The sequence below is a fragment of the Diabrotica virgifera genome, chromosome 10 (genome assembly GCF_917563875.1).
Source record: "Diabrotica virgifera virgifera chromosome 10, PGI_DIABVI_V3a".
In the NCBI taxonomy this organism is placed as follows: Eukaryota; Metazoa; Arthropoda; class Insecta; order Coleoptera; family Chrysomelidae; genus Diabrotica; species Diabrotica virgifera.
In genome coordinates, this window is record NC_065452.1 from 36,689,141 (window position 1) to 36,703,043 (window position 13,903).

The following is a 13,903-nucleotide window of genomic DNA, read 5'->3' on the forward strand; positions in this document are numbered from 1 at the left end:
CACTTTACGATGTTAAATCTAAACTATAATAATTAAAAGTTTTTAATAACTTTTTGGTGTCTCTATCAGGAGTAAAACGTATTTTCTATTAAATATATTTCGAACAAACATATTCTTTATCTTCTGAGGGAATAAGCTGTTATTAAGTATTTTTAATGGGAAATAAGCCACAATTTTACTAAAAAAAAATGATTTTATTAACGTTTCGACGTCCAAACCGATGCCGTTGTCGAATTTGGACGTCGAACCATTAATAAAATAATTTTTTTAGTAAAATTGTGGCTCATTTGTCATTAAAAATAGTTAATTACAACAATGCCACAAGAAAATAGCTTCAAAACAACATTAAGCTGTTATTATGCATTCTATTCTATTCTTCAGGAATTCTATTACCCAGGATTCCTACGTGAAGAGCAGGAGGAGTCTTATCACCTCTACTGTGGTCGCTAGTGGTTGACGACCTCCTAACAAAGCTCAAAAGAGCAGGATTTCGTGCTCTGGGCTATGCTGACCATCTAGTTATAGTGGTTAGAGGCAAACATGACGGTATTATTGCCGAACGCATGCAGCAGGCCTTAAACATTATAACCACTTGGTGTTCGAGGGAAGGGCTATCAGTCAATCCCAACAAAACGACACTTATTCCGTTCACTAACAGGAGAAAACTAACATTACAGCCTCCGATCATGAATGGAATAACCCTTTCTTTCTCAGAAGAGGTTAAGTACCTAGGAGTCATCCTTGATAGGAGACTTACGTGGAATGCACACCTCACTCATATTACCACAAAAGCAACAAGGGCTTTCTGGATGTGCCGTAGGCTTTTTGGGAAAACCTGGGGTCTGAAGCCAAAAATGATCTACTGGTCATATTTAACGGTTGTCAGACCCATTATCACTTATGCTGCGATGGTTTGGTGGACCAAAACAAAGCAGCAAAAGGCAATAAACGAGTTGCAAAAAGTGCAACGACTTGCCTGTATTGGGATCACGGGTGCAATGAGATCGTGTCCTACCGCAGCCTTAGAGGCAATGCTAGACCTTCCTCCACTACATTTACATGTACAGAGGATCGCTCTAGAAAATGCCTATAGGCTGACACAGAATAAATCTCTAAAACCCGGTGACTTAACGGGACATCTTGAGGTATTAAGGGCTGGAACAACCCAAATCATGAAGATGCCTACAGACGTAATGCCTCCAAAACAAGATTTCGAACTCGCGTTAGATGTTATTATTAACGACCGCGAGTTGACAGAAAACGAAATCGCTCAAATCACAAAAGGTGCCTTCACTTACTATACTGATGGGTCAAAAACAAACGAAGGAGTAGGAATAGGGATCACAGGTCCTAATATTAGGATATCCGCAGCCCTTGGAAATGCTCCAACAATATTTCAAGCAGAACTATTAGCAATAGAGTTCTGTGCTCAAGAGTGCCTAAGAAAAGGCCTCAACTCAGCAAGAATATTTATTGCATCTGATAGTCAGGCTGCTTTGAAGGCTCTGAAGTCCACAACTTACGAGTCAAAAATAGCCTGGAATTGCAAACAATCCCTTAAACAACTGGCAAGTCGCAACAAACTAACGTTGCTATGGGTGCCAGGGCATAAAGGAATTGTCGGAAATGAGATTGCCGATAGTCTCGCAAAGGAAGGAGCTTGTACTCCTTTCATCGGACCTGAACCGTTTTGTGGCATACCAAAAAGCCGCATAATGGAAGAAGTTCGAAAATATGAAAAGGAACTCAGTGCAGCCTACTGGAAAAATGTTCCAGGCCAAAGACAGGCAAAAAGGTTATTACGACCCTCTGCCCGGTACGCGAAATTACTCTTAGAGCTTCAGAAATCTGATCTCAGAGTAATCACAGGAATTCTCACTGGACACTGCTCACTCAGATATCATCTCTGTAAAATGGGCATACTGGACAGTGGGACATGTAGATTCTGCGATGAGGCAGATGAGACGTCAGAACATATTATCTGCAATTGCAGAGTAATTGTTCGGCAACGCCATAAATATCTGGAACAGGTATTCCTTGATCCTGATCAGATTACAAACCTAGCTCCAAAACGGATAATGGACTTTCTTAGAAGCCTGGACCTTTTGGACTAAAATATAGATGTAGGGTATACACAAAAGATCTTATAGGTCGCAGTGTAGTAAGGTCAACTGGGCCAATCGACCCCTTTTGCAATCTACAATCTACAATCTACGTGAAGAGCATTTGGCTGGTAGTTGTGCCCCTATCGCGTATCAGCGTGCTATAGGGGGGGGGGATGTCCTGGAGCATTGGAGCTCGGTGGAGTGACTCCTGTTTTTACTCGGGTTAATACACCTCGCTCCAATGAATTGTTACACTCGAACGTAATTTTTTAAGAGTGAACAGGTCGGGTTGAATCAAATTGCTTGCTTGCTTGGAGAGAAGAATATATACCAATTGACTGGCAGAAGGCTCAGATAGTACCGATTTATAAAAAGAGCGATAGAACGGATTGCAACAAGTACAGAGGAATAACACTCTTAAGTACTGCCATGAAAATATACGGAAAAATATTGAACGAAAGAATAACCGGAAAAATTGGCAGCACACTTCAGGAATCACAAAGCGGATTCAGGAAAGGCAGAATAACCCACGAGCATATACTTACCATCAAATAAATAATAGAAAAATATAAGCAACAGGGAAAAAAGCTGTATACGGCATATATAAGCCTTGAAAAGGCTTGTGACAAGGTACCAAGACAAAAACTATGGGAGTTATTAGAGAAGCGAGGTATTAGTAATAAAATGATAAGGGTAAATAAGAACATTTACAACAACAATATGATTTATGTCATCAGAAAAAAAGAACATCAAAACCGTTTACTACAAACGAGCGACTGAGACAAGAAGAGGATTCAGTCCAACACCATTTATAATATGCATGAAGGGTCAGGGGGAAAAACGATGAATGTCTATCTGGAAGCATTTTCGGTAAAATGAGAAACAAAGTTACATATTTGTTGTAAAAACAACATTTAAACTAGTTTGCTTTTTTATGTAAATATTTTGCCGATGTCCAATTTAGCAAAAGGGAATAATTAACCCCTTTTCGCCACGGTGGAGTGAAATTTCAAATAAAAAACCTCCCCAATATTCATTGTATTCCCCCCTTGCGTCCAATCTTGTGACGTGTTTTTAAGACAATTCTCATCGTTATTTCTCCTTGGCCATTCACAGGTTGATAGTACCTACTCTTCCTAAGCTAACAGATTTTTCACAAAAATCGCAAAATGACCAAAAAATTACATTAATCGTTTTTCCCTCTGACCCTTCACATGGATGAGATAATTAAAAAATGTAACTTCTTCTTCTTTTATATAGGCAGTAGTGCCTGTTTTTCTTTAACGGTGCCTTTCATTCTGCCCCTAAGTTGTCATTCCATCTTTTCCTTGGGCGTCCTATACTTCTCCTGCCTAACGGTGACTTGTCCCTGGCTATTCTTACTATCCTTGATTCAGATTCAGACATCCTGCTTATGTGCTCATTTCACTCTTCTTTTCTGTTCTTTACCCAGGTATTTATATTGTCTACCCCACATATGCGTCTGATTTCCTCACTTCTTACCCTATCCTGTAGTCCTTTTCCAGCAATCCTTCTTAAGATCTTCATTTCGTTTGTTTCCAGATATCTTCGTGTTTTGCTTGTATCTGGTCTTGTTTCGGCCGTGTAAGTCATAACTGGCCTAATAACTAACTTATATATTCGGGCCTTTGTTTCCAATCTTAGGTGTTTGTTTTTCCAAATTGTGTCGTTTAGGCATCCGGCCGTTCTACTGACTTTAATTATTTGGTCTTTTACCTCTTCTTCGATATTGTTGTCGGCTGATAGATTAATTCCCAGATATTTGAAAGTCATTACTTGTTGTATAATTTGATTGTCTAACTCCAATTTGCATCTTATTGGTTCTTGGGCAATTAATAAGCTTTTTGTTTTTTGGGCTGATATTTTCATATTCATTTCTTTTGCGTTAATGTTGAACTCGTGCAATAATCTTTGTAGGTCGTCTTCGCACTCTGCTACTAACACGGTGTCATCAGCGTAACAGAGTGTTTTTATCTCTCTATTGCCCATTTTGTACCCTATTTTTTCTTCACTTGTTTTATTATTGCATCCAATATTATGTTAAACAGTAGAGGGCTTAGTGAATCTCCTTACCTGATTCCTGTGTTTGTTTCTATGGGTTCTGTTTTTATTCCATTGACTTTCATTTCTATTTTATTTCTTACATAATATATGTTTTCTATCAGTTTTATGATATCCAGTGGTAAATTTTTCTCATATAGTAGGTGTATCACATCTTTTAATTGGATTCTATCAAACGCTTTCTCTAGGTCTATGAAACAGAAAAAGGCTGGTTTGTTATATTCTAATGATTTCTCCGCTATTTGCCTTATCACAAAAACTGCATCGTTACATGATCTTCAACTTCTAAATCCTTGTTGTTCATCCGATATATTTATGCACGCCATTATTTTCTCCATAAGTATTTTTGTTGTGAGTTTCAGTACAGTGCTCAGTAAATTTATCCCTCTATAGTTACTTGGGTCTGCCCTATCACCTTTCTTAAGTGTTCTTACCTCTTCATTTGAGTGGTTCTCCATTCTTCTGGAATTCTTCCTGTACTTATTATTTTACTTATAAGGATATTCAGTTTTTTGTGAAGTCTATCTCCTCCGTATTTTAAAAGTTCATTAGCTATTCCATCTTTCCCAGGAGCTTTTCGATTTTTCATCTTTTTTAAGGCGTTCTTTATATCTTCCTCTTTAATTTCTGTTTTCTCATCCGATTCTAATCCTCGTGTTTCCAGTTCTTTGTGATTAGCTGTTTGATAGAGGTTTTTTAGGTAAGTTGTCCATGTATTTGTATCAATATGTTTTACTTCTATTAATTCCTTCATCTCTGCTCTTTGACCTCTTATCATTTTCCACATTTCCTTTTGCATCCCATAAAAGTCGTGCTCCATCTCTTTTGAAAATGCTTCCCAATGTTCTGTTTTCTTCCTTCTTACTATTGAGTTTAATTCATTTCGTGCTCTTTTATATTCTTCATATGTTTGTCTCGTTTTTTTGGACTTGTATTCTAGGTAGATTTTCTTTTTTTCTTGCCATTTTATTTTTATTTCTTCACAGAACCAAAGAGTTCTCCTTTTCTTTCGTATATGTTTACTTATCTTACGTTCTCCAAGTGCTTCCGTTGCTGTCATTTTGATATTATCTCTGATCTTCCTCCAACTTTCTTCTATGTCTTCATCCGGTGTAATGTAGTTTTCATTCAGTACTTTTTGCAGTCTTCTCTGGTATAGATCTCGTGTTGACAAGTCTCGTAGCTTTTCTACCTTTATTCTTGTCTCACATTCAACAGGGTCTTCTTTCCTGTTTCTTTGTAGCTTTATTCTGATTTTTCCAAGTACTAGGTTGTGATCGCTTCCAATATTAGCTTCACTTAAACATCGTATGTCTAGTACTTGAGAGTGGTGGATGTTTCTGTTTGTCAATATACAGGGTGTAACGAAAATACAGGTCATAAATTTAACCACATATTCTGGGACCAAAAATAGTTTGATTGAACCTAACTTACCTTAGTACAAATGTGCATATAACAAAGTTACAACCCTTTGAAGTTACAAAATGAAAATCGATTTTTTTCAATATATCGAAAACTATTAAAGTTTTTTTATTGAAAATCGACATATAACATTATTATGACAGTAGCATCTCAAGAAAAAATTATAGGGAAATTTGGACACCCTATAAAAATTTTATGGGGGTTTAGTTCCTTTCGCACATTCTCGTCCCGGACGTCGAAGAGTAAGGTCACTGCTAGCACACCCCACTCTTACCGACGAACAGCGAGAAGCCTGAGAGCACCAAGTGCTGAAGAAGCGGCGCACGGTTAGCCCTAAGCTATTAGTTTGGAACCAGAGTGAAAAACCAACGACGCTTGGCCGTGTAAACCAAAAAGGTAGACGGATTACTGGGTTTCAGAGGAATACTCTGGCCCTGGGCTCGAGCGAGTTCGCTCGCCCCGAACTCTACCTAGCGTTCACACACGGTTACAAGAACAAGTGCGAGTAAGGGGGCCAAACTAACTGCGAAAAAGGCTTTCAACGAGGGACCCACCAGCAGCAGGGTAAACTGCACCCATCAGGTAATTATAGTCACTGTCTTACGCCGGAAAAGCACGGAGGGGTGGACAAGCCACCTTTATCCCTGGGGTTTACCCCCCAGAACACCTTGAGGCTGAGGTGCCCTCCGATCGCTCGACTTGCATCCTCACCCATTTGTAATGCCTTCTTCTGTAAGGTCAGTCAGCTCCACCCGGTCGCTTCGTCCTCGGACGACGACCTCGACAAGCGTTGCCACCACCACCACCACCACTACAGCCACCACTACTGCCAACCAGTTCTCTTCCTTACATCAGGAAGGCACTGTACCCCCATCCAGAGGTTACAACCGGCTCACGGCGGAGCTAGACCTCGAGACGCTTAGCGCGGAGATGGAAATCGTCCGCAACAAGTATCGCGAGGCCTACCTTCGCATCGAGCAGGACGACGCCTCCAACCCCCTTCTGCAGCGATATGCTGGCGATTTTCCGCCTCTAAGAACACCAGCACAGGCTGGTCCTCAGCGTCAGAGCGCTCGGAATATTCACGGTGCCATACCAAAAGTCCCAACTCAACCGTCAAAACAAGCACCCAAACAATCGAAACAACAATCATCTCAACAGCAACCCTCTTCTCAACCACAAGCAACCATCAGCACTGCAAACAATCCTGAACCGAACGATTTCGTCTTCCAAAGAAGACAAATAAGACAAATGTCTTACGCCAATGCCGCAGCCAATCCACGCCCCAAAACCCAAGCCAGAAATCAAAACGTCATCAACGCCATAAACGATCCCACACTGTCCGAGTATCTCATCAAAGATCTCCCAAAAGATCTTTGTAACAAACGTACCTTCTTTCGGCAAATAAATGCCACCACTCTTTTGTCCAACAAAATTCATTCTTGCAAAGTTCTCTCACATGGAATCGCACATCTTCGACTTTTTAATCCTATAAATGCAGGGGATATCGAGAAAGCTATCCACACAGCAACTGGCCAAACCATGGTTACGGTCCATAGCCGTAGCAGAAATGCAAACACTTCCGCTAAAGAGCCTACCTATCTCCTCTGCATTACCGGAATCGACGTAGATTACTCCGAGCAGGAGGTCACCGACTTGCTCACAGAACAGCAATTCCCGGTCGAAAGACTGTGGAGAGTCAAAGCTTATAAAACAGGCAAAGACTCTAAAGTGATCAAGGTGGTGACCAAATCCTTGGAGAGATTTACGTCAGCACTGAGCCGAGGCATAACTCTAGATGGCGAAATCTACAATGCCGAACTTCCTCATGGCTCCGACCCTACAATCCCCACTCCAAAATATTGCAGCAAATGTTGCATCAACGGACATTCCATCGACGAATGCCCTCAAAAAGCATTCGTCTGCCCCCACTGCGGCGGTAACCACAAGTCCAGCGCCTGCACCAAACAGCAGGAACCCAAATGCCCGAATTGCGGCGGTGACCACCCCGCATACTCCAACAAGTGTCCACAAAGACACACCATCCCCTCCGCCCAACACGAAATACAGCCACTTACGATCGAAAGATCATTCCCCCCTTTCGAACTCCCTACAGAAACAAAGAACATCTTGTCTATTCAGACTGCTCTGTTGCTCAACTTGTTGCCTGAACTTCGCGAGCATATCGCTGCAATCACGGCTAATCTGATTAGCCAAGTCTACGACCACTCCACAGTGGTCCACGGGTACGGGAGCAATGTCACGGTGACATTCCGCCCCAACCACTAAACACCCTCCCTTTATGGATTTCACCCTAGGCACAGTCAACTGTCAGGGTCTCTCCAAAAAGAGACCCCTCATCAAGAATATCCTGTCGAAGCATAACATCCAGATCCTCGCACTCACAGATACTCTGTCGAAAAACGATCCACACTTCGCAGGATATTCGATCATCCATCGAAGCCGTTGTCAGGTTTCACGTGGGAATGGTATTCTCGTGAAACACGGAATACCGCACAACACACACACACATTCCCACAAAATTTTCGTCCACCTGATGTGGACTTCCTGGCAATTGACGTGCACATCCCCAATAACGAAACCCTCACGATAGTCTCTTACTACAAACACCCGGATCAACCACTCAACAGGCATTTGCTAGAGTACTTTTCGAGGCTCGGCAAGGCTGTGTTGATGGGCGATCTAAATTGTAGACACACACAGTTTGGTGATCATCGTCAAAACCCAGAAGGCATCCGCCTCACGGATTATCTACTAGACCTTCCTATTTCAAGAATCACCAACACTGAATTCACGTTTTTGAACGCCAATGGGGCTTCTATTGTCGACCACATCCTAGTTACTAGTAACATTCTGGATCGGTTCGGGGATAGATGCCACATAGGCGATTCGATTACGTCAGACCACTTACCTCTTCTTGTCGACACCGACATACTCATTCCAAAACAACCAAACCCTCCAAGATCTATAAGAGACTATCGTCACGCTAACTGGACTGAATTCCAAAACTTCATCACACAAAATCTCCCAATGTTAGGCGAACTCGATACTAACGATAGTATCGACACAAGTGCAACCGATATCGAGAACCTCATCACTGAGGCGATCACGCACGCAATTCCACTCAAACAAATAACTTATACATCACCGGCACTTCCACAATACATCATTGCCAAAATTCAACAAAAACGACGTCTTCTACGTCAATACAAGGCCAACAGAAACCCACTAATCAAAACAGAGTACAACCGGATCTGTGCCAGGATAAAGAGGGAGATATCTGTCCTAACGGCTCGCCGATGGGAAGATGCTACCTCAAAACTGGACTACAGAGACGGAGGTAAATTCTGGCAAAAATTCAAAGTCCTAACAAAACAAAAATTATCTCAACCATCTCATCTGTTGGTCAACAATCACATAGTCAATTCCCCAGAAGGGAAAGCCGAAGCATTCAGAAATTCGCTTCAAAACAATTTTCAAACGCCAGATAACCCGAACTTTGATCGCATATTTAAATTCAACACAGAATACATAGTAAATGTTACTCTCAACCACTACATTCCAGTCTATGATCCTATCATGGACCCCCTCACCGACAGGGAAACGGAGAGCTTTTGCCAAATCGGCAAAAACAGCGCTCCCGGACCTGATGGCATCAATCGAAGGTGCCTCAAAAAACTTCCAGAGAGTATCATCCCTCTTCTAACTAAAATATTCAATGCATGTCTCAAAAACAGCCACTTTCCTACTCCTTGGAAAGTGGCCAACACCATCATGCTTTTGAAAAAAGGCAAACCCCCAACCGACGTGGAATCCTATAGACCAATTTCATTAATCAATACTCTGGGTAAAGTTCTTGAGCTAATCCTAAAAGAGAGGCTCAATAACTTTCTCGAAAACCACAATATCATACCAAAATTCCAATATGGATTCCAGTCAGGTAAATCTACTAAACATGCATTAATAGACTTCACTACCAAAGTTACTCAAACCATCAACGATGGTTCATTCGCCATAGCCACATTTCTGGATGTGCAGAAGGCTTTCGACCAGGTCTGGCACGACGGGCTTGTTCGGAAACTTCTGGACATCGGGCTTCCATTGCAATTTACCAAAATTGTACACTCCTACCTCCACAATCGTACTGTCAGAGTGAAAATATGCGATCAAAAGTCCACCCCCTTCACTCCACAAGCTGGAGTTCCCCAGGGTTCAGTCCTAGCGCCGCTGTTGTACATCATCTACAACAGCGATATCACTAACCAAAATATCCCAGGTACTCGGCTGTTTCTCTATGCAGACGACACGACTCTGCTCTCAACTACCTCTCGATACAACCCAAGACTCCTCTTCAGAAGAGCCCAGGCTCTGTTGGACGGCGTCGGCGAATGGTGTTGTAAGTGGAGAGTCACGCTCAACGCGAACAAAACAACAACAATTGTGTTTCGCGCCCCTTCTGTGTCAAATAGAATCATTCGCAATGAAGACGACCAATATCCTCTGAGTTTGTTGGGAGAAAGGCTTGTTGTTAGCCCGACTGTGAACTATTTGGGAGTTCTGTTTACCAGGACTCTCAACTGGGACGCAGATCTAAAGGCAACTTTAGACAGGGTAAGGAACAGGGCCAGACTTCTCAACGCTCTCTCTGGAAAAATTGGCAAGACACACAAGAAGACTCTCATTCACACTTACAAGACCTTTATTCGACCCGTCATGGAGTACAAGTCATGTATCTACTCTCTTTGCTCTAGACAAAAACAAGAGAGGTTGTTGAGGACAGAGCGTAGAGTCTTGCGTAGATGTAACTATGAGCACTGGCGATATCCCTCAAACGAAATCCATAACATCTCGAACACCCCCAAAATCACCGAGAGAATAAACTCTCTGAACAGGAACTTCACAATCAAAGTAATCAACGGCCCCCCTTCCGACACCCAAGAATCTCTCAAATGTTCCTGTTCATCTTCCGGCCACGTACTCCACCGAAAGCCCAAACGCAAAAAGATTCATGTACCGTCCGCTCTAATGCAAACATGCATTGACGAACTCCCGGTGGAGTACGAAAACATCCTTGAGGCTACCCCGTTAGCCTACCGTACCCACCTCTAACATTTCCTCTTCCCTACCCCGAACAGGGAGAAGTTGGTTTTTTGCGGTTTCCCAACTTCATTGCACAATTATACCTGTTCGTCCCAAGAAAATAGCCGCAACTATTTTCTCCACTCGAACGCTCACTGTCCACGCTGCGCTCAAAGCCACCTCCTGACCGCCGACGAGGGACGCAGGTTCGCCTGTCGTTGTACAATGGTTTCTAGGGAGATTGGTCGAGAGCAAAGCACGGACAGTACACGTAAATGTCTATGGAACCAACAACAATCCATCAAACTTTCTTCTCTGTTGACTTCTTAGCCTTCTGGACACCACCGTCCGGCATAACCAAGGATCCAAGAACACCAGGACACGGCGCTTGCCCCAGTGTGTTTTTCGGACTGTTTGCTTTTGCTGCCAACACTAAACATTCACCACAAACCCTGAAGAGGACAAAATCCTAAACGGGGAAGCACATTGTACGCATTTCTTCTTAACATTATCAAGACAAGCAAATCAAACAATGTAGTAGTAGTAGTAGTTAGTTCCTTTAAACCCCCCAAACTTTTGTGTACGTTCCAATTAAATTATTATTTTAGTACCATTACTTAAACACAATATTTCTAAAACTTTTTTGGCTCTTAGTACTTTTTCGAAAAGTCAGTTTTTATCGATATATTTTGAATATTTTTCAAATCCACCACATATTTGTATATGGTTAAGTACGATTATGGATACTTGGTAATAATATGAAAAATTATTGTAGGATTTACATTTTTAGGTATATTTTGAACCGTATTAAAAAAGAAGTCATATCTCGATAAAAGGTGCCTTCTCGAAAAAATACAGAGAGGCAAAGAAGTTTTAAAAACATTTTGTTTAACGAATGGTATCGCAGTAATAGTTTAATTGGAGCGTACACAAACATTTGGGGGGTTTAAATGAACAAAACCCCCATAAAATTTTTATGTAAACATATTAAAAAAGAAGCTGCAACTCGATAAAACTGCCTTATCGAAAAAATACGAAGAGCCAAAAAAGTTTTAAAAATATTGAATTTAACTAATGGTATCACAATAATAATTTAATTAAAACGTACAGAAAAGTTTGGGGGGGGGTTTAAGGGAACAAAACCCCCATAAAATTGTTATGGGGAGCACAAATTGAACTATAATTTTTCTTTATGATGATCCTATCATAAGAATGCCACATATCTATTTTCGATAAAAAATCTCTAATAATTTTCGATATATTCGAAAAAATCGATTTTTATTTTGTAACTTCAAAGGGCTATAACTTTTTTTCTGTGTATATTTGTACTAAGGTAAGTTAGGTTCATTCGAACTATTTTGGATCCCAGAATCACATATTATGTGATTTAATTTATGGCCTGTATTTTTGTTACACCCTGTATAATCAATAACGGATCTGTGATCTGTGTCCTCTTGTATTTTGGAATGTATATTTTTGTTGATCTTTGTGTTTGAAGAACGTATTGTTTATTCGAAATTCGTTCTGAGAGCAAAAGTTAATAAGTAGTTCTCCATTTTCATTTTTGTTGTCTTCATTGAATCGTTGCTTTATTCCTGGTATAATTATGTTACCGACTCTTGCGTTCATGTCTCCTAAAATGTATATTATCTCATTGGCTGGTATTTCGTCGATTGTTTGTTGAAGCTCGTTATAAAAGTGGACTCTGTCGACTTCACGTTTGCAGTTTTCTGGGCTATAAACTCCTATAATATTTATTTTTTGCTTCTAAAAAAAATGTAACTTAAAAGTGACCCAATGCATTTAGATTATAGAAATGTAAGAAAAGTAGACATTTCAGAAAGAGCATTCTGGAAATATAGGAATGTAGAATGAAGTACGTATTAAAAAAATATGAAATGAAAATTAATAAAAATAAAACAAAAGTTGTGGTCATAGGAGAAAATCAAGAAGAATAAAATATAAACACACAAATAAAAGGAGTAAAGAACAAGCACGAACCTTCCAATATTTAGCAGTAGAATTAGAAAACAACGGAAGATAGGAAACAGAAATTAACAATAGAATTCAAAAAACGATTAACCTATACTATGCAATGAACAATAAAAAATAAAAATAAAATGACAATAAAAACAAAAATTAATGAGTTCAATATAATAGTTGTGTTCGCGGGTACAGTGGACAAATTGTCGCCGACAATTTCTAACCTCACTTAATATAAATAATACCGTTAATAGATAAATATACAAGGTATATTTACTTTTAATTAATGTTAATAACTAATTACTAAATTATACTAGGTAAATATACCTTGTATATTTATCTGTTAACGATATTATTTATATAATTTTAAAGTGCGTATGCGTTTTGCTGCTAATTTGTCGCCGACTAATATCTCCACTGTAATATCCCCACAATTCTTTACCTTAGCTCTGGAAGATGTCTTTAAAGAACTGGAATGGGAAGACATGAGTATCAACATCAACATAAACGGAAAGAAACTCAATCACCTCAGATATTGCGATGGTGTTGTTCTTATTACAACTAGTGATGAGCGAGACTGGTCTTGGTCTTGCAGCAAGACCAAGACCAAGACCAAGACCGCCTTTTGGTTGCAAGACCAAGACCAAGACCAAGCTTGCAAGAACAAGACCAAGACCGAACCTTGCAAGACCACGCAAGACCAAGACCAACCTGCAAGACTCTTGCACTTTTTTTGAGAAAAATTGGTTTTTATTATTTAACTTTATTTTTTTAGTTCAATAATATATACTGACATTGTAAGAAACCTTAAACAATATCGAATTTTTAAAATATATAATATTTTGGTTATATTTTTAAGTCGTTTTGATTAAGTCAAACGGTTTGCATTTTCTTAACCTTCAAAGTGCCCAGAAGGCAAGTTTTCAAACGGCGACAGTTCAAGGACAATTGAAATTACTTGTAAGACAAAAAAATTTAATTATAGATAGGGTAATCCATTTAAAAAAATGCAATTAAAAACGGTTTTTATGTATCAGTAGTTTCGCTTTTTTGTCTAATAAAAATACTGACACTTATTTCAATTCTTTTCGCATAATCGAGGAAAAATGTATGTCGTTAAATTTAAAATGAATACAAAAAATATCATAATAGATTTTGAAAAGGGATTCACAATGCTGTGAAAGCATTGTGGCCTGAATAAAAAATAACTG

General features: G+C 39.9%; 1 protein-coding gene across 3 annotated transcripts in view; it reads right to left on the minus strand.

The window, feature by feature from the left end:
• The window catches only part of LOC114335309 (phospholipid scramblase 2), a 130,431-nt gene that overhangs the window by 43,998 nt on the left and 72,530 nt on the right, over positions 1-13,903 (minus strand). The gene's annotated exons all lie outside the window — the stretch shown is intronic.